Raw genomic sequence first — 21,248 nt, 5'->3', positions numbered from 1 at the left:
GGCCTACGGCAGGTAATTGGCTTCCGCACTCATAATTGAGGTGGACATTTCTAGTGGACTTTTAAGTTTTACAACTTAGAGACAACACCTTATTTCCTCATCACAACAATCTTGCGAGGCAGGAACTTACAGGTAATTTTTTTTTTTATCTAGACATCTGATTTTATTGGTAGAGGAACTTTCAGTAAAGAAAATTCCTCTACCAATGCAAATTGGCCTCTGCTTTGCAACTTTTCTAGGACACTGAGAGGTTAAGCATGTGTCAGGCAAGATTTGAACCCAGGTCTTCCTGACTGATGCCAGTTCTCTATCTACTGAGCCACAGCTGCTCCTTGGTATGATTATCCCAATTTTACAGTTGAAGAAAGTAAGATTTGAGAGATTCTTACCAAGATCATATAGCTACTAAGACTTAGCAGTGGAATTTGAAGCCAAGTCTGTCTTTACTCAAAGTTGAACTCGTCATTCTAACATCCCACCACAAGCTAATAGAGCTGGCACCGGGATCTTTTCTGTTATTTGTGAAGATTATTTCCTTAGAAAACACTGGGAAAACCTTTTTATGGCCAGTAAATGGCTCTGTAAGTTGGTTAACCCAGAAGAGCTTGTTAACTCTGGGTGATTGTTCATTCTCCACCAGACTGACGAAATGGAGGAAGAGACCCATGCATTTGCGTGGCATTCAGACCATCTCTTTGGAGTCCTCATGTGTCTTCCAGCCCTCTGTCTTGCAAGATTTTCCAAGCTTGAACTAAAAGGCAAATGTTTACTATTGGAGAACCTTCTGTGAGATTCCAGTCTGTGGAGCCCAGCTTCGCATTTCTCTCCTTGTGGCATCGCGGCAGCATCAGGAGGTTTTATTAGTCCATAGAATCTCAGCCAGTGAGGAGGAAGCGGGGCAGTGTCAAAGGCAGCTCTCTCAGTTTTCCCAATAAAGGGGTTTCTGGGCCTTGTGTTCTACTCGAAAGCAGATAAGCCTCCCGTGGCCTTCTTATCCTTAGGTATTGCAAAGAGCTGCTGTCCTCCTTGGGGTATCATTTGGCAACTGAAGAACAAAGGATTGAAAAGGGTAGCATTCTGATCATCAGTTACAGGTCCTCCAATATACATGTTATTTAGTCGTTTTGGAGATTCCGTCTCAGGCCTGAACAAAACCAACACTCTCCCCGCCCTCCCCTAATTCTTTGGCATTTCCTTTGATGAATTGGGGCAAGTCAGTTTTTCTGCAGTCTTGACTCCAACGTATTACATTCAGGCAACAAAATAACCATCTTGGCAGACCATGTAGGCAGCTGGTTCTCTTGGAACCACTGTATCCTTTTCTCATTTTTGTCTGACTACAAGTATTTGCAGGCTTTTCAACTTTCCTTACTTTTTAATTTATGTGTGTCGCTTCTGAGGAGAAGGAAAAAGGGATGATGATGACTTGCTGGAGTTTTTTAAAAGCAGGGTACATATAGCTGGCATTTACATTCTTCTTCCTCAAGGCTAAAGCAAACTGGGTATTAACTCTATAGAGCAGAATATTATATAGACAGCCAGATGTGGTTACTATATCTGATATTTCTCTTTAATTATTTTTATCCCATGGAATAAGGGGAGAGTTTAGTCTGTGAGTGAGGGTGGGGTGGGATGGGGAAGCGATTCTTCCTAATGGCAATAATGTACAGACAAAAGGCACCAACAAAACGTTTTAAAACCAGGTCACATGGTATGATATTAACCTTAATTGGAAAACGGAACCACATTTCACTGTTTCTACCATTGGAGAGTAATATCCGGAACCTGGGATGATGTTATCATCACCCTGAGAAAGCCTTCATTATGCATATATTCCCAGCAAAATGTCCCTGTGGATAGTGGTAAATGTTTGAGAGTACAGCAGCTGGGCCCTGCAGTTTCAGAATGGATTGGGCCTCAGGGGTGTAATGCATACTTCATTAGTTGTAATGTTCTACATGAATAATGTAGTCTTATTTCAATTTTTTTGATGATAAAACATTCAAAATTCCTACATGGTTAGATCAGCACAGTATATTCAATGTTTTCTTATTTAGATAAACTTTCTTCATATCATTTCAAACGCTTTAAAAAATGAGATAGTGAGCTCTTTAAAAACAGTGGAAATTTACAATCCAGCACTTGTACATGTTTATAAATTTATCATAATTAAAACTGTTGTATAGGCAGTGTTGAAAACTTAAAAAGCATAGATAAATAAGTTGTCTTTGATGTTTGTACTGCATATGGAAAATATAACACCATGCCTCTGATTTCTCTTTAGGAATTCCTCCAGCAGAAACTGTAATTGCTGAGGTTCTAGTTGACCAGCATTCAGAGGGTAAGTCCAGCAGTCTGAACTGGGACTCCAGTGAGGGAAAGGGAAATTGTATCCCTTGTGCTTGAGCCCCAGACTTCCACCGGCACCCTGTCTCTCACAGGTCCCCAAGCTTTGTCTACCTACTAGAGTAATCCATTACTAGTCTCACCCCCACTAGACTCTCTAGGGTTCCAGGGTTTCTGAAGCCCAAAAATCAGCTGCTAACTTTTCCCAGTTTATCTTTTGTCTCCCCCTACATGTGTCTGACCAATAACTGGACGTTAATAGGGTCAAAGAAACCTTTTGATAGTAGAAGATGAGGCACAGGTGAATAAAGAAATGCAAACTCAAAAGGATCTAGTCTTGCCCATTAAGCCCTGCAAATCTCAGGCAACTTTCTGGGCATTCATTTTCTTTAAATTCAGCAAATCCTTATTAATACATTAAGTGTCTTCTGTGTAGAAGGCAGCATAGTAGTTCAGAAGATACAAAGATAAAACACTTCCCTTTGTGCAAGGAATCTGCAACTTACCAATTGAGGGGATTTTTGTCTTTGACTCTGAGGTTATCTACCTTTCGTGTTTTTTTTTCCAAATTTGCCATTACCACTGAACCCCAGTTTGAGGATTCTAGGCTCCCGAAGCTTTTGGTCCCCAAATCGGCTTAGCTTCTTGAGTTCAGGGATCTGACAAACCCAGTGCCTCCCCCTTCTGCCACTGCCCCTGTAAGTGCATACTCAGTTCGAGTACCCTCACCCTCTTTCTCTCCTATCCCCAGAGACCGCACACTCAAGATCCTAAGAAATGTGTTGCTATATTTTCTTTGCAGGACTAGGATAATATACAAATCAGAAATGAAATGGCATGGTAAGGTAATTAGAAGTGAAAACTACCTCAGGATAAGTTAAACTTTCTAAATCTGCCTAGCCTGAGTTCCCCAGATCTAGCTTCTCTCATGATCTTCTGTAGGTCAGAAGCCCCACATCACAGTGTCAGGGTGTCTTCTGAACCAGAACAAGAATTGTTTTCCATTCCAGAATACCCCTCCCCCATTTCGAGATGGATGAAGTCACCCTTCTTGGTTTTAGATCAAACTCATTGATCCATTCTGTAATCTCAGGATTCCTGTGTGCCTACAAGGAAGCCTCCTGAGTGTATGGCAGGTTCGGGGATGTTCTGTTAACTTCCTACGTAGTTACTTGCTATCAAACTTCCCAGTACTCACTGACCATGAAAAAAGACAAGGAAACACAAATATAGGATTCATCCCCACTCAGTATGAGTGCATAAATGCAGCAGAGAGCAGATTTTAGCTTAGCTGGGAGGTTGGCCTATACATTTTCAGATACTCGGAGAGAGATGCAATGATCAATGTGTCCTTGGCCTTCTTGACTTTATAATCTAACAGGGGACATGAGACCCAATTTTTCCTCATCTGTTGGCTCCTTCTCTGCTGCCTACAAGCACAATCAGGTCTCCCCCATCATTTAAAAAAAAGCCCTTGATCCTACCTACCATCCCACCATCCCACCATCCTATCTCTACTCCTTCTCATGATAAAACTAGGAAAAGTCATCTACACTAATTGTTTCTGTTTCCTCTCCTCAGCCCTTTGCAATACTGTGTCTGACTTCATCGATTAATTGAAACATCCCTCTCCAGAGTTACCAATAGAATAGTTCTCAAACTGGATGACCTGTTCTCTCAGTCCTCATCTTTTTTTACCTCTCTAGCATCTGACACTGTTGGCCACATAGTCCTCCTGGCTTTTCTCTCCTTCCTAGGTTTTTGTAACATTGCTTTCTTGATTCTCCTCCTGCTTTTCTAACCAGTCCTTCCTAGTTTCCTTTGCTTTATCATTATCCATCTAAGGTCCACTAATTGTGGGTACACCCCATAGCTCTGTCTTGGGACCTCTTCTCTTTCTGTACTCTCTCAATTGATGGCAATCTCATCAATTCTCATTGATCCAGCTACCACTTCTGTGCAGACATCTCCCAAGGAGCTGTGGATCCAGACCCAATCTCTTCTGAGCTCCAGTTCCATATCGTCAGTTGCCTATTGGACTTTGCCAACTGGATGTCATCCGGGCATCTCAAACTCAATATGTCCAAAATATTTCAACATCTTTCTCTCCCAAACTCATCTCTCTTTCCTGCCTTCCTATTTCTATTAAAGGCAGCACTATCCTTCGATTTCCTAGGTTTGTAACCTTGGAATTATCCTCAACTCACACTTCCTGAATCCTCTCATCTAATCAGTTATCAAATCACCTCCTTTCTTCCTTCACAACACCTCTCACCTCCATCTCCTTTTTCATGCTGACACAACCATCACCCTACTTCAGGCCCTCAACGTGTCTCACCTGGACTATCATCATAATGACTTCCTGATTGATCTCCTTTCCCCCATCCTCTCCCCTCTCCAATCCATTCTTCACATAGTTGCCAACATGATATTCTTTTTTTTTTTTGGTGAGGCAATTGGGGTTAAGTGACTTGCCCTGAGTCACGCAGGTAGTTAAGTGTTATGTATACTTGAACTCAGGTCCTACTGACTTCAGGGCCAGTGCTCTATCCATTGCACCACCCAGCTGCCCCCGTGATATTCTTAAAGCACAGGTCAGATCATGTTTTCTGGCTTAAGAAGATCCAGTGGCCCCCATTGGCTCTTCAGATCAAATAAAAATGTGTTTGCTTGACATTAGAAAGGCTCTCCCAACTGGCTTTTACTTGCCTTTTCAAATTTATGACATATTTCATACCCTTCATATACTCCACAGTGTAGTCACACTGACCTGCTTGCTATCACTAGTGTATGATATTCTGTCTTCTTTCTCCATGTCCTTTCACAGGTTGTCCTTCATGTCTGGAACACACTTCCTCCTCATCTCCAGATCTTAGACTCCCTGGCCTCCTTCAAAGGTCAGCTGAAACACCATCTTCTGTTTGAGTGAAAAAAAATCTTATGTTTACTTTGTGTATTTTTACTATCAATTTGTAGATGTACGCATTTCCCCAGACAGAACATGAACTCCTTTAGAACAGGAACTATTCCTTTTTTTGTTCTGCCTAGAGAATAAAGTTCTTTAGGGGAATCTGGTAATTGTTTTCAAGTATTCAAAAGACTGTCATGTGGGAGGATTATATTCTAATTTGCTCCAGAGGGAAGAATTAGGAATCAAAAGGTAGAAGTTTCACAGAGTGATAGATTTAGATTCAATGTAAGGAATTTTGAGCTATCCAAAAGTGGAATAGTAGGTTTCAGATGATGGTGGGCATGCCCTCTCTGGTGGTCTTCAGGAACAAACTGGATGACTAGTCGTTGAGTATTATAGAGGCAATTCTTGTTCACAGACATTGTTCTAAATGACCTATTAGTGTGCCTTTACTCTGTCATGAAACTATTGATGGATTCTGCTGAAAATTTGTCTTAATTAATCTCCCCTGGCCCTCACTGCTGTTCAGCCAAGCTTTTCTTATAGACTCTGTAATGCATTCTTCACAGTGACTGTTCCAGATCTTTTCCATTCTTGTTGAACCTCCAAATTTGCTTCCCAAGCAGATGACCTTACCTCTTAATTCTCACCAAATAAAGTACAAATTCTTTAGCCTGGCATTCAAGGGTGTCTTCAGTCTGGCTACAACCAACCTGTCCATGTTGTTTATGTGTATGTAAAATACTATATAAAAGTCAGTTATTATGATAGTTATCTAAAATAGCACATCTTATGGCAAACAATTGGCAGGCTAGTTTACTTAAATTCCTTGATCAGATTTTGTTTTCTTGCCTCAGTGCCTTGTTCTAGCTGTCCCCTAACTTATAATAATAACTTATAATAATCTCTCCATTGTCCCTGCCTGTTAAAATAATCCTTCAGGGTACGGCTGAAGTGCTCTCTCCTTCCTGAAAACTTCCTTGATACTGACCTCCCACACACACACACACACACACACACACACACGTGATTTTTTTTGCTCCGCTCACCTGCTGTACTGCCTTGTTACCTCTCTTATATTCTACTTTGTGTTACACATGCATCCTTGCTACCTTATTATTCTGTAATCTCTTAGAGGGCAGGGACCTGCATTAATGACCTTCATATTTTTTCCCCCACCTTACTGTAAGGACTGGTTTATGATATTTGAAAGGATTCATGGCATGCAAAGTCACTGATTAGTTGTTTGTTTTTTGTTTCTTTTCATTTCAGTTATCACTATTAGTTAGTAGAAGTTATTACTGTTCTTAAGAGATTTTGAATAAACCTCTTGGGATTAAAAAAAAACTTACTTAAGTTGCAGTAAAGAAGTCAGCTATATGACCTTACTTTTCAAAAAGTCATCTTATTTGAAAACCTGCTTTAAAAGATTTTAAAATACTGGGAAACTTAAAATGGCAGAAGGACCTGAACCACCTCGTCATGACTCATGTGACTTAGGGGCATTGCTCTTTGCCTGAGAAGCGTTGGTTTGCTTTCCAGTAGCTGTAGAGAACACTGTGGAAAATGTACAAATCCTGGGTCATTAGATTTACTTCTCTAAAGCATTACTTTGCTTTTGGAGTTTTGAAAGATGAATCTTTCCTTTAATTCTGTGACACAAGTTTATAGTTTCTTATAATGAATGATTTATACGTTGGCTTCAGACATTTTGGAAAATTGTGTTCAAGTGCCAACGGCTTATGAAAAATATTGGGCATCAAAAGCCTGATTTTGCTCTGAGCTCTGGGAGTGCCTTGTTTCAAATACACAACTCCTAAGAAGGCTTGCAAATCCCCAACAGACCTTGGAAGGCCTCTAGGGTTTTCTCTATAACCGTGCACAGCTTGATTATTTGTGTTTTTTAGAAATCGTGACCATACTTCTAATAGGAAAATTCAAATGTGACTCAGACTCGTACATATCCTAGGAAATGTAGCTGAGGGCACATTTTATTTTCCAGAAGATTGGGATCGTTGCTAATTCCTAAGACTAAATCTTATAGGCAGTACTTTGGCAGGTCATTGGTTAATTCACACATACAGCTGATGGACTGTCTCTGGGTACATTGCTTATCTAGAATAACTAATAAACCTGTATTAGCAAATTAATTAATTAGTATGTTAATTCTAATATTCCTGCATAAGAAAATAATTCCATTTTAAAAGAACTATAATTTTATAGATGTGTGTACTCTCCCCATCATTGTAAATCACAACACTTCTATATCTTAGTAGATGGTTTTCTTGAATTGTGATTTTTAGAAATTCATAGGACCATAGATTTAGAGCTCACACGGTCTGTAATGCACGTCCAATCCAAACTCCTTATTTTAGAAATGAAGAAACTGAGGCCTAGGCAAGTGAAGAGAATTGCCTGTGGTTACTTCATTATCTGATGACCACCTTTATTGTGATGCTCCTATCGGAGCTTGGCCTCAGGTGACAGATGCATATTGTCACTCTGTCTCTAGTCTGACTTAATCTGACCTGACAATTTTTGTATTTTGCTTTTGTAAGCCTTTGAAAAACTGGAATCCCATCCATGGCACAAGTTGGGTCTTTAGCAGAGATGAGAAATAAGTTCCTCAAGGGCAACTGAGTAATTGCATTAAAGAAAATGAAAGTCTAGTAAGAGAATACTTGCCGCTTGTTCTCCGTCTCCACAAAACACTGAACAGGAAGGATTGTGATTCGTTTTCTTTAGGAGAGAATTTGGATGGGATATAAGGAAAATTGTGAACTATCACGCCTATCTAACACTGGGACTGGCCACCTAAGGCAAAAGTTTAGTTTTCTCCTTTTGGGGGAACTTTTTAGCTCTAAAAGGTAGCAAAAGACACTTAACTCATCTGCATTAATCATTGAAAGCTCTTTGAATGTTCCTTTCCAGGAGCATCGAAATATAAGTTCCTGTTAGAACAAGGTCTTGACATTCCCCGAGAATTTACTGAGTACATTATGTATGCATAGTAGTACTGGGCCAAGTGGTGGAATGGGATACGGATGATATGTGCCCTAGCAGTTCAGAGGAGGGGCAACTTTGATGGGAGCAAAGGTGCTTTAAGAAGGTTTCATGAAGGAATTAGAACTTGTCTGGGCCTAGAAGATTGGATAGGAGACTGGAAGGCAGAAAGAAGACAGAAAAAAACAAAAGCCTGCATCTGGAAATAAACAAGACAGATAGTAGAATGTGCCAAATGGTACAGAGATTAGAACTCACGAAATGGTGAGTTTCTTATTGAGCTCCATTTGTAAACTAGTAATCAATAACCGTTGCAGGAAAGAGTTGGATCCAGCTGCCACCTCCTCTGGGAAACCTTCCCTGCTCCCTGCTCTCTTGCTCTGAAAGTTAAAGCTCTCTTATTATTCCTTTTCCTTGTATTCTACTTCAGTTTGTCGGTTCCACAGGCATCAATTAAGCAGTTACTGAGGGTAAGGCACTGTAGATACAAAATAAAAACAGTCTCTGCCCTCAAGGATCTTGGGTTCTATCCATGGACACAGAGAACTATATATTAACCATACAAATTATATTTTAACATTATATTGTTTAATTATACTTAACATTATTCATACATTAAATTATTTCTATATCATTTTATATATTTATACATTTTATTATATGTAATATTACATATTAAATTAACTATACAAAGTTAATTTCAATACAAGGAGAAGACTCCCAACCATGGTTCCTAATTTGTACACAGACACTTGAGCTGAATCTTCTTGTGTGTCGTGGACTCCTTCAGCAACCTGGTGAAGCCTATAGATTCCTTCTCCACATAGTGTTTTTTAAATTAATAAAATACATAAGATTACAAAGGAAATCAATTGTGGAAATACAGTTATCAAAATATTTTTAAAAACAACTTCCTGGATCCCAAGTTAAGAACCTTTGGAGTAAACCAACATCTCCAAATTCTTACTATTCTACTAACTTCCCAATCGGTCTCTCATTTTTCTCTGAATATCTTTGTCACCTCTGTTCCTTCTGTCATTGTCAAGGACTTCAATATTCTTCTGAATAAATACCCTATTCTCACAATTTTTGAAGCTTGCCTCCTATGATATCACCATCCCACAAAACTTCTGTGCCTCTAAAATTCTGTACTCCCAAGTTCTCATCTCTCCATAATGTCCTGTCCCATCACCCCTCATTCCTTTATTCCTCCCATACCTGTCTCTGATTAAAATACTTGCACCCCCCCAAATTTCACCCTGTCCCCCCAATCTATCAACCATGTTTGTCTGTTACCCATTCTTGACCCTGTAGTCAGCCACTTGGGCAATGCCCTCTCTTCCCCTCTTGAGTTCTTGGTTCCCTTGAACCTCTGCCCTTTCTGTACTGCTAACCCTCAGTCCAGAGGAGCTCCTCTCATTTGCCTTCTCTATTCCTCACCTGTGCTGCTAGAGGCTGCTATACTTCTTGTTCACTCATATCTTCTCTCCTCAAGCACCCAACTCTGCTCTCTTCCTTCCCTTCCTCTCTGAAATGGAGACCATTCAACAAGAACTGGCACCTTTATTGCTGAAGTCCTTTCAATGTCCTCGCTCTTTCTCTCTTCCTTTTTTTTTCACTAGTCTTAGAGAAGAAATCACTTTCTTCTTTACAAAAACTAACCCACTCCCGATACTCTTCATCTCATCTCATTCTATCCCATCTCATTCCATTTCCAGCTACTAGGTGGTGCAGTAGATTTAGTGCCGTTCAAATTCAACCTCAGACGCTCATTTTGCTGTGAGACCCTGTGCAAGTCACTTAACCTCTGTCTGCCTTAGTTTCCTCAATTGTGAAATGAAGAGAAGAATAGTAGCCACTTCCCAGGATTGTTTAGAGAACCAAATGAGATAATATACTGTAAAGTTCTTAGCACAGTGCCTGGCACATAATAAACTCTATTTAAGTATTTATTCTCTATGCCCCCCCATGATCTTTTTCCATTAATCTGGGTTTTTTTGTTCCTAAGGTCCCTCCATCACTGCTTGATGCTTGCTCTTTTACCTTAGCTTGCAAATATTCTCCCATTTCCTCATGCTTTAAAGGCAAACAAACAAGTTTTTCTTCCCTCGGCTGTGTCTACCTGTTCAAACTACTGCCTCCCCGCTCTTCCCATTCCCTGTCAATCTTCTAAAAGTATGGCTCTGCAACAGTCATGGGAATCCTACCCTCACTTCCACGACTACTGAAACAGCCCTCTCTGAGGGGAATGGGGCCCTGCATGTCAGTAAATCCAATTTTTTGTTTGCCTGTCTTCATTCTCATGATGAGCGCCTCCACAACACTGAACATGATGGATCAGTGCCCTTGTTCTCAATATCACCATTTCTCTTGGCTTCCCTGTCATGGCACTTTCTGTACTCTGAATGTTCTCCAACCTCTGTTACTGTTTTCCTTTCCTTTTTCTTTGTTTCTCATTCTCTCTCCATCTCTTAAGCCATCTTCTCCAAGATACTGTCATTAATATCCTTCTTTTGCCATTCTCTGATCTTAAATGATCTTAAACATTCCCATTGCTCTAGTTATCACCTCTAGATTTCCATCCCACCTATCTCTCCAGAGATCCTATCCTGAACTTTCCAACTGCCTTTTAAATATCCCCATCTTAACGCTATTAGCATCTCAAATGCAAGATGCCCAAAGTTCTTCACCCTCAACATGGTCCTTCCTCCTAACTTCCCTGATTTTGTAAATGGTGCCACCATCCTCTTAATCATTCAGGTTCAAAACCTCAGAGGTATATTTGGTCTTTCCTTCTCCCCTACTGTATATTCAAATCACTTCTAGGTCTTGTCAATTCTACCTTCACCAAGTCTCGTACAACTTTTCAAAGTTCGTGGTTGAAGAGGTGATCGTGATTTCCTGCCCATTTCCCAACATCTAGCAGCTAATGTCCTCTTAAATTAATAATCATAAGGTAAACATTACTCTAAAAGGTGAAAGCAAAACCCAATGCACAACTCACATACATTCCAGTAGGATATGTGTTATTACAGAGAGGACTTAGACCCAGACAGATCTTGGATGGATAGCAAGTACAAGGAATGGGAGAGCTGCTAATAGCTCCCTCAGGTACTTCCAGATGAAGGACACACTCCTCCAGGCTTATAAAGTTTCTTCTGGTCTTGTGCCAGCCTTCTTCATGCCAGTATAAATACCAGTATCCATGTGAGGGTCACAAGATGAGTCTTCAGCAACAAAGCAATTTGAGGCTAGATTGCTATTGCTTATAGATGTAGGGACCTGGCTGGATCTCACAATTGACCTAAAAATAATATACAGTCAGTGACATTGGGAGGTGGTGGTGAGCTCTACTTGAATGGTATGGTCGCACTAAATATCAATAAATGGGCTTAGAATGACCTTGATAGAAGCTACTGCTATTTAGGATTGGGGGCACCAGTTGTGTGTATGGTGGGAGGGGTTTCAAAATTAGACCAAAAGAAAAAAAACTCATTGCACTTTTAATATGGAGATTTATGAGACTTATAGGCAGCCGTACTTCAAGGAAAAATATTATTAACATTCAAGGAAACAGTATTGCAATAATGGGTGATTTTGGATTGGACTGGTGATTTCATTGGTATAAGGAACTTGGAGATGAAGAAATTTCCTCCCCCGTTGTAGATCAGCTCCTTCTCTATGAATTAGTCTTTCAGAGTTGCCTAGGGTCACACTGCTAGTCACAAAAGCAGGACCTGGATAGAACCAGTTCTTTATGGCTCCAAGACTAGCTCTTGCTCACGCTCTCTTCTCTCTCTCTCTCTCTCTCTCTCTCTCTCTCTCCCTCCCTCCCTCTCCCCCCCTCCTTCCCTCCCTCCCCCTTTCTCTCTCTGATCTTCACTTGCCTTTTATGATTTATTGCAATAAATCTTATGTAATTCAAAAGTTTTTCCTGCTTGGAAAGGAGTTTCCCAAAACGTGGGTTGCATTTTCAGTTTTGGTATACAATAAGTATTAATCACAACATCTATAACAACAAAAACAACACTAGGTTTGATTTGTGACTTAGCTTTACTTTTAAAAGTAGAAATTCATATCGCAGGACGTCAGACTGGGCTGGGGGGCACCCGGGTTAAGGCACTGGCCAATGCTGAAAGGCCAGCGTCCTTCCTTCCTCTTCAACTCCTACCACAAACCACCTAAGCTCAGGCCCTGAACTGAACTCTTTGCTATCCTCTTGCTGGGCCTCCTGTTTGGTCCTCTTGCCTTCAGTCTGTTCCCATTCCAATTCGTCGAATGTACCACTCCGGTCAATTCCGTCCTCCTCCCCAAAAGGTCATAAGTTGGGTAGATGCTTCCATCTCAGTGGAAGTAGACTTTGGGCTTTATAGAAGAGATAGTTGGCTTTGAAGGACTGGTAGTAATTTAGGGGGAAGGAGGGAGCTAAAGGCGGAGAACGCTATGCAGAAACGTGTGGAGCTGGGAAAGCCCTCCATGCATTTGGAGGTCATAAAGTGAGCCAGTTGGGATAGAGATTAGACTGGAAAGAGTGAAAATTGAGCAAGCTTTAGGTAAGAATGTGGGAGAGAAGAAAGTGTTAGAACGTTGCAGTTGAAGAGTGACATCGCAGCATTCTGGGTCTTGGAGGCGAGGGGGTGAACTGTTGGATACGGTTGTGTCTGAATTTCTGAAGAAAGGGGGGAAAAGAAGGTTTTGGATGTGAGCTATATGGTCAGGATATGAGCAGGGTTATTAATGTGAAAACTTTAGGTCCATCAAGGATAATGGTAAGGGGTGCGTGAGGTGGTGAGGAAAAACCATCATCCAAATCCAGAAGTCATTGAGAAAGGTAAGAAAATAAGAGAGAGATGTGTAGAGAGATAATAGCAAGAAGCAAGGGAAGAAAATTGCATAGATTTCAGAATACTTGCTGATTTGTTGAAAAGAGGAAAGATTTATTAAGGGATAGGGATAAAGGAATGGTCTAGAGAGATGTAATAGGGTGATACTGATCAAGAGTTCTTGACAATAAGCTTCTTACTTTGAAGGACCTTGGATAAGAACAACGTAGACAGCTCTTGAAGGTTCGTAGATTTAGAGTTGGGTGGAGCTTAGAGGCCATCAAATCCAACTGCCTCACTTTACAGATGAGGAAACTGAGGTACAGAGTGGATGAATGACTTGCTTAGGGCCAAACAATTAGTAAGTGTCCGAGAGAGGAGTCACACTGAGGTCTTCCTGACTCAGAAGTCCAGCGCTGTAGCCATCCTGCCACCTACCTTGAATTGTTTTGTTGAAGCCATGACTAGAGACCAGGGAGCAAGACTTAAGTGATCTTTGAAGTTGCCCTAAGCTCTTGGGATCTTATGAATATAAATACTTGTAGTTCATATTTGTGTATTTTTTCTGTGATTATTTTAGAGAGTTTTAGCTGTAAAGTACAGATTACTGGGACATAAATATGCCTGGCTTTATTGTTGTTATTCTGGTTTGAAAGACTAAGGGTGAGATTGCCAAATGAATTCTATGCACTTTGAAAAGCTTTTATGGCTTTATAATGAAGGTGAAAAGTAAAGAGAATAGTGTTAAGACCATAAAACCCCCTTCACTTCACATTGTTTCTTTGATCTGATTGGATTTAGTACATTCATATATTCAAAGTCAAGATCTGATTTGGCCTGAATCCTGGTGGCTTGCTAAGATACTGTTGGGAGCCAGGAAGGAGAGAGTGCCTTAAAAACACAGAACCAAATGACTGCAGCAAGGCCAGAAAAGGCTATTTTCTGAATGCTCTCCAAGTAGTCCTGGAGCGAGAAACAAGCCTCACACAGACTACAAGGGTCTTGTTATCCATCATCAGATCCAGTTGGGGCACACTGCTAAATATGAGCATCTCGGAGACTCCACAAAGGATCCAGGCCTATGCCTGATGGCATAAGAGATGCCAGCACCTCCAAGTCTATCAGAAGATGAGCACAAGCCCTGGCAGTTGATGCCAAGCTCAAAAAGCCTTGAGTAAGGGCCTGGCAATAGGTTATATCCCTGTGGTCCGAGGAGGTAGCAAAGGTCAGAGGAGCTTGTTGCCAGGTCATCTTCAGGAATAGGAAACTTTCAGCCACACTAACTCCTGAAGACCTTTTACTAAGCCCCTAGCAAGAGATGATTTGAACTGGTGGAAAGGAAGTTCCCAAACCAACAAAATCCCTGTGCCTTACAGGCTGAAGTCTAAGTAAAATCTTAATACTATAGACTTGAGGAATTCTGTAGTAGAACAACAGTTCTACACAGAAAAAGTAGACAACGTACTATATAGTCTAATAACAATAGCCAGAATTTATGGAAAGCTTTCAAACTTTGTAAAGTGTTTACCATATAATATCTCACTTGATCCTCACAAGAAGCCTGGAATGTAGGTTCTATTATTATCCCCAATTTTATAAACGAGGAAACTAAGGCAGTCAAAGGTTAAGTGACTTGTTCAGGGTCACACAGCTAATAAGTGTCTAAGGTTAGTATTTGAATTTAGGTCTTCCTGATTCCAAAGTCCAACACTCTATCTACTAAGACCACCTATGAGACTGTACATATTCCTGGGCATACCACATGAAATACAACATCCAAATTCTTTTTCCCCTAGGAGCAGAAAACCTGTTATGCCACTGCTGTTGAGTCACAAGGATGACAGCCTTCTTACACTTTTCCCTTATTTTAATAAAAGAGGTGCACTATAGACATGACTGTGTATGTGGAACATTTGATTTGGATAAATCCTATAGAATCATGGGGAAATTTACATTGGGTTTTTGCTGTATCTTGCACAATGGTTGATAAAGGATAATGTCAACAGGAATTCAAAAATAGGAATTTAGTTTAATATACACACACATATTTAACGCAGAAACACCTGGTGAAAGGAAAGCTTGGAGAAAGTCGCTGCTCAGATTGCATCCCCCAGGGTTTTGTTTCCATCCCGTTCCCTGGCAGATCAGTTTACAGTGTGATCTCATTAAGATCATTTGAGAATATCACCAGTTTCTAGGAGCTCATATTTCCCTCCTATTAGTGTAGGTTGTGTTGAGAGAGAGAGAGACAGAGAGAGAATCATGTTTTGGAGAAAATATATATTTCAACAAAATATATTGCAGAAAGCAAAGAGCAAATAAAACTTTAGATTTATGCACTAATTATCTTTGGTCTCCATTATGGAACACAATGTGCAATAACTATTCCCATTTCAGAATGTCTTTACCACACACTCCATACATGCATGTGATTGGGCATTGTTTTTTTAAGCTAGTTCCAAGGAATTATGAGCTCCTACCAGTCAAGCATGTCATAGCCAACATCCCTGCCCTCTTGTCTGGGCCAAAGCCCCATGCCAGTGGCCTTGAAGAGGGTGATTGAAGTAATAAAACAACTTGGTTTTATATGGATGGTGCTGGTTTATTTTGGATGGTGCTTGATCGTGGAATCCATAGCACCTTGTATAGATAATTTCAGCAAGAGAATGAGACTGTAGCTGGAGTAAAGCTGTCATTTTCATCACATACTTTAGTTTCTTGGTAGTGTTCTGAGATAGTCAGAGGTGTGTTACTACTCCCGAGTTAAATACTCTGACCTATTTTTTTTTCTTCCCTAAAATTCTGTGGGCTGTTTGTTCCAAACATGATTCCCTCTAGGGGAAACGCATGAATCGAGTCTCCCCCTTTGCACGCCCGTATCAATTTTCTGTTGCTAAAGCATCTCTTGTGACTGAAACTTTTGCCACTCACCATTTTTAACAGAAGAATTTTCAAGTCACACAGTCCATTTGTCTTAACAAATCCCTCCCAGGCTACATTATGCCAGGCTCCAAAGTTTCCCTTGTGCCCAAGGACTGTGCCCATCTGTGAGCTGCCTCCTCCATGGCAGTCAGCACTATTAGTTTCTAAGTGTATCTATGTCTGTGGTCATTCTCACAGGCAGTGAAATGAGGTCAGTTGATGGTTGTGTTCAGTTAGTTTATTTGAATGTTAGAATCTATGGCTAGTCATCCTTGTAGGGATAAAACCTAGAAAATTTTGGTCTTATTTTCTATAAATGGAAAGTAAAACTTCCCAGAGTTAATACCTAGACAGGAGGCTATGGCAATAGCTGCTCCTAAATATTATTGCTACATGAAAAGACTGCAAATGAGACCACAAGCTATAAGCCAATAATTACCTGAACTGTTCCCGTAGTGATCTCATTGGGTTCCATGTCACATCTTCCCCTGGTTCTTCATCTTCTGCTTGGTACTCACATCTCATCAGTTCCTTCTGCCCCGCTGACTGGAGGGCAGGGCCATGGGCTCCAGGGCCATGGGCTCCAGGGCCTCTGTTTAAGGAGAGGACTCAGCCCAATCTTCTTCCTTTTCCCACCAGCTCCATTGCTTTAGGACTTCTCTGAACTTCAGCATGACCCCACAGACTTTCTGGGACCTTCTTTCCCTTCCCCTTTTCAATTTCTTTTTGTGTATTGTTCCCCCCCCATTAGATTGTAAGCATCTGGAGGGCAGGCACTGTCATTATTTTTATTTGTATATGTGTCCTCAGTGCTTAGCCCAGTACCTGGTACCTAGTAGGTACTTAATAAATATTTATTGCCTGACTGATTTCTCCAATCCCGTCCTCCACACAGCTGCCAAAATCATCTTTCTAAAGCACCAGTCTGATTTCATCAGTCCTCTGTTTAAGAACTTGCCTCTAGGAAAAGGTACAAACTCTTTGTCCCAGCCTGGCTCCAGCCTTATTTTTTCATATTGATTTCACACAGCTGCTTATTCCAAATTCATCAGTGCAACCAACCTGCCCTAATTGCTTTCCCCCAAAGTCTGACACTTCTGTGGTAGTTCTCCCATCTACCACCTCAGGGCCTTTGCCCAGGCTGTGTCTGCCATGTCTGGAATGTGCCACCTCTTGGAATTTTTAGATTTCTTAAGGATTCAATTCAATTCAGGTGCCAACCACTTCTGAAAGATTTTCCCATTCTCCCTTGGTTGTTAGTGAACTCTACCTCCTGAAAGTAGATTACATTTTTTTATTTATTTAAAATAATGTTTATAAAGTGCTTTGCAAACTTTAAATTGCTATATAAATGCTAGTTATTATTATCATCATTGTTATTATTAATCCATGTAAGTATTGTATCTCTTCCTCTTTCCTCAGTAGAATGTAAGCTCTTTGAGGACAAAGACTTTTTCCTTCTGTCTTTGTATTTCCAGTCATCAGAACCATACATAGAAGTTACTTCATAAATGCTTGTTGAGTTGAATTGAATTCTTCCATTTGCCCAGTCATTCTCAACCATTTCTTCAGCATGGTCTGTTCCCAGATCAAACAACAGCAGTCCTGAAACCCTGAGCTGCCCTCTATGAGGTGCAGATGGATAGACACAACACAGCTCATTACAAAGATTCATTTAAAAGAACCTCTCACTTCTCTTTGGGAGAAAAAGAAAATGGACAGCCTAATTCCTTCACCTTTTCAAAGAGATGCCTTTTGGTCTAAGTCTAAAAAAAATATATGACCTAGAGATCTCAAAGTAAACAGTCTAGCTGATGTTAATTCTAGCAGTCAATTCCAGCTAGTTAATTCTAGCATGTTCTGCCTGGGTTGATTTCTTTTTCCCCCCAGTTATATAACTCACAGAATGTCAATAATTTTTAATGGCCTGAAAATTTCCTAGCTAGCCTCTCTGCAAAGGGCTTTGAGTTCCTTGGAAGTCTTCCAATCAATAAACATTTATTAAGTACCTACAAAGGACTTAATAAATTTTTAATTGAACAGTAGTATTATTTTGGTGTATACATTCATATATTGACTTCGGGAGCAACTCTTTAAGTGCTTTCTAGATAACATCTAATCATTAGAGCCTTCTGTCAGCCTGGAAGGTAGCTGATAAGTCTTGTGTTCTAGCTGTAGACCAGAGAACTGAGGCTGACAGGAAGGAAAATTGAATAAAAGAGCTTGCTGCTGTCAGCTTGATTAGAAACCTTTTCTGTTGCTGTCCGTTCAGTACTATCCTATGGTCCAGCTTTTCAAGGATGGCATTACTCAGTGTTAGTTTAAGTATGATAGCACTGCTCTACAATTTGTTGACTTGTTCATGCTATTAGGAAGAGGAGCTATTTTCATTTCTGGCCAGTGAAGGGAAAAGGTTTGACATATTTCTATTTATGTTATCCAATGGTAGGACTTTGTGGTATTATTGCCTGAAATGGGATGTCCAGCATTTTTAAGTCTTTGAAATGCTTACAAATAAGAAAAGCTAATATGAATTGCTAAAGTTACTTTTAAAAAAATGCTTGATTGGGGCAGCTAGGTGGCACAGTGGATAGAGCACTGTCTCTGGAGTCAGGAGGACCTGAGTTCAAATCTGGCCTCAGACACTTGACATAGCTGTGAGACCCTGGGCAATTCATTTAATCCTGATTTCCTCAAACCACCCCTCCCCCCAAAAAAATACTTGATCAAATTATAGGCCAACTCCCTTTGTCCCTGGGGGTTTAGGTGGAGCTGGGGGGAAGGGAAGAGAAATGGACTTTCTGCTTACTAGCCACACCTAGTAACTAGGCAATTAGTAGATGGGAAGGGGGAAAAATCACCAATTCAGGGTTAAAGAGAGGAAATATACTTATTGCATTATAAAACTTCTCATTGTTAGACATCAAGTTTGGGCAGGAGACCTATACTCTTACCTCCACATAATACTGGTTGTTGTTCTTCATAATTGAAGAGGATGACCAAAGTGACATCACTACCTCAAGGTCAATGTACGTTGTGGTTGTGGCTGATATAGACCAATATAAACTCGGAAAACTCTACCACAGGTTGGGTACAAATAGTCTGTATGAACATTTGGAATGGGGATGTCTCTAAATTTCAGTTTAAACCACGCTAAATACCTTATTGAAGGTAGTGGTAGTGATGATGGTGGTGGTAATAGTTAGCTTTTACACCATGCTTTAAGATTTGCATAGCACTTTACAAATATCCTCTCATTTAATCCCCACAACACCCCTGGAAAGTAGCTGCTGTTATTACTTCCCATTTTACAGGTGAGAAAACTGAGGCAGACAGAGGACACATGACTTGCCCAGGGTCACACAGCTAGTGAGTGTCAGGGCCCAAATTAGAGCCAGATCCAGTACTCTGTCTACAGTACCACCTCTAGCACTACAAATGTCCATAGGCCACTGCTATATCAATGTTTGGAATTTCCCTTGCCATTAGGAATGGACTAAACATATTCAGAGATCCTTATTAATTCAGCCCTCAGCCTATAGCATGGTTGGTGCCTTTTGCAAAGTAACTGTTTAGTAAATACTTGTTTAATTGAACTGAACGATATAACAGTTATATTTAGGGACCTAGAAACTCTTTCTTGACCTAGTGATTAACTGACTAAAAAAAATTAAGTAGCATCAGGGCTCCCTTACACTAGAAGAGATAGTAACATCTATATTCGTTGAGCAGAAATTGGTCCCTGCTTCCATTTTCTGAGTCTAAAAAAGTTTCTCCAGGGGACTCTTCCAGTTAGTAAGCTCTACTCAGTGTATGGAGCCATGCTGAAGGCAGAAGTGCTTGATTAAATACTCAAGGCCAGGAATTTCTGTTGAAATAGGAATTCCCTGGGCGATAGACTTCAATGTTATGTGCCCGGTGGGACAGAGATTGTACGGATTGATCACTCATTTGAAAACTAGTGTTGGTCAAGTGACTCACTTCACTTGGGAATGGCCAGGGGAGGAGGGAAGAGGAAGGGTGTTGGTGGGTGGGGATTTCTGTTGACGTAGGCAGAAAGCTCCTTGTATAGAATGTTGGGATCCTGAAGTGAGATCGACCTTGCATGTGAAAACATCAGTTATAGGTTTGCATGGAAGTCAGGGAAAATCTCTGGGTAAACAACTTTCCCAAAAGGTAGGTCAATGTGTAGGGTGAACAAGACTATAGGACCTTCTTTGCTGCAGCCTGTCCTGCAGGGGATGTCTTGCAATAGAAATGACAAATTTGTTTCAATTGTTGTTGCCACTTCAAGATGCCTCTGCTTCTTCCATCTAGAATGAAGACAAAGGCAGAGATGGTGTGCCTAAGAAACTTCAAAAGGTGTAGACCTCCTGACTGAAGAGTAGTCCACCCGCTTTCCTCCCTTTTACCATTGTAGTAAGTATAATAATTTAACCTATGTTCATTTCCATCTGTGTTGGCCTGTACTCCATACGGGCACACTTACTCAAATCACTATAAACGTTTAGTGTGTGTTATACGCCGTTTTCAGTGTTAAAGCTCTTTGGTCTCTTTTAGAGATGTTATTCCCTTTTTACGGGTACCCTCTGCACTTCAATATAGAATAAGCCTGCAGTCCCTTCTGCATAATGGCCTTTCAGATGTTTAAAGACAGCTCTATTATCTTGTCTCTTTGTTTTTTAGCATTCTCTTCTCCATACCAAACTGCAGTTTCCTCAACCATTTCAGAGGATGTAATTCCGAGTCCTAATACCCATTACGGTCCTTCTTTTGTACATGCGCTAGTTTGTGAGTGACCCTCTTGAGAGGTGGTAACCAGAAGTGGATACCCATCTCCGGGGGTGGCCTGACCAGCGTGGACAGTATGCTCTCTTTGCCTGAACGTTCTGCTAGAGTTGTGTCAGCTGTTGTGCACAGCACTGCCGGTTTATATGGAGTCAGCTAAAACACAGAGGCCTCTTTCCCTGTCAAGCTAGGCCTCTCCATCTTGTACTTACTGAGTTCATGCAGGCCTTTCAGTTTGTCCCTATTGAAACCCGTCTTGTTGTTCTGGACTCGTTCAGGCTTGTTGAAGTGTTTAAATATTCATTTTCTCTTTCACTGTATTCATTACCTCTACTAGCATGGTTTCATCTGAAAATTTGGTGAATGTGATTCATCCAACAAAATGATAAACAAGACCAGAGCCCTAGGAGCTCCAAAACCCTCCAGATTTATATCAGTCCATTAAGTAGCCTTCT

The 21,248-nt window shown here is 40.7% G+C and overlaps 1 protein-coding gene across 3 annotated transcripts in view; it reads left to right on the top strand.

Moving 5' to 3' along the window:
* LRRC8B (leucine rich repeat containing 8 VRAC subunit B) overlaps positions 1–21,248 on the top strand; it is a 90,043-nt gene that overhangs the window by 49,890 nt on the left and 18,905 nt on the right. For 2 of the 3 annotated variants that reach the window (XM_027838175.1, XM_027838173.1), the window contains exons 2-3: positions 2,285–2,341; positions 20,323–20,424. The gene's annotated coding sequence lies outside the window, so the exon portion shown is untranslated. Of the gene's footprint in view, positions 1–2,284; positions 2,342–5,173; positions 5,244–20,322; positions 20,425–21,248 lie in introns of all 3 variants that reach the window. The other variant, XM_027838174.1, reaches the window with a different exon arrangement.

This window comes from Vombatus ursinus, unplaced genomic scaffold (assembly GCF_900497805.2).
Source record: "Vombatus ursinus unplaced genomic scaffold, bare-nosed wombat genome assembly UNPS02014825.1, whole genome shotgun sequence".
Lineage (NCBI taxonomy): Eukaryota > Metazoa > Chordata > Mammalia > Diprotodontia > Vombatidae > Vombatus > Vombatus ursinus.
Note: the sequence above shows the minus strand (reverse complement) of the source record. Positions and strands in the feature narration are given on the sequence as shown.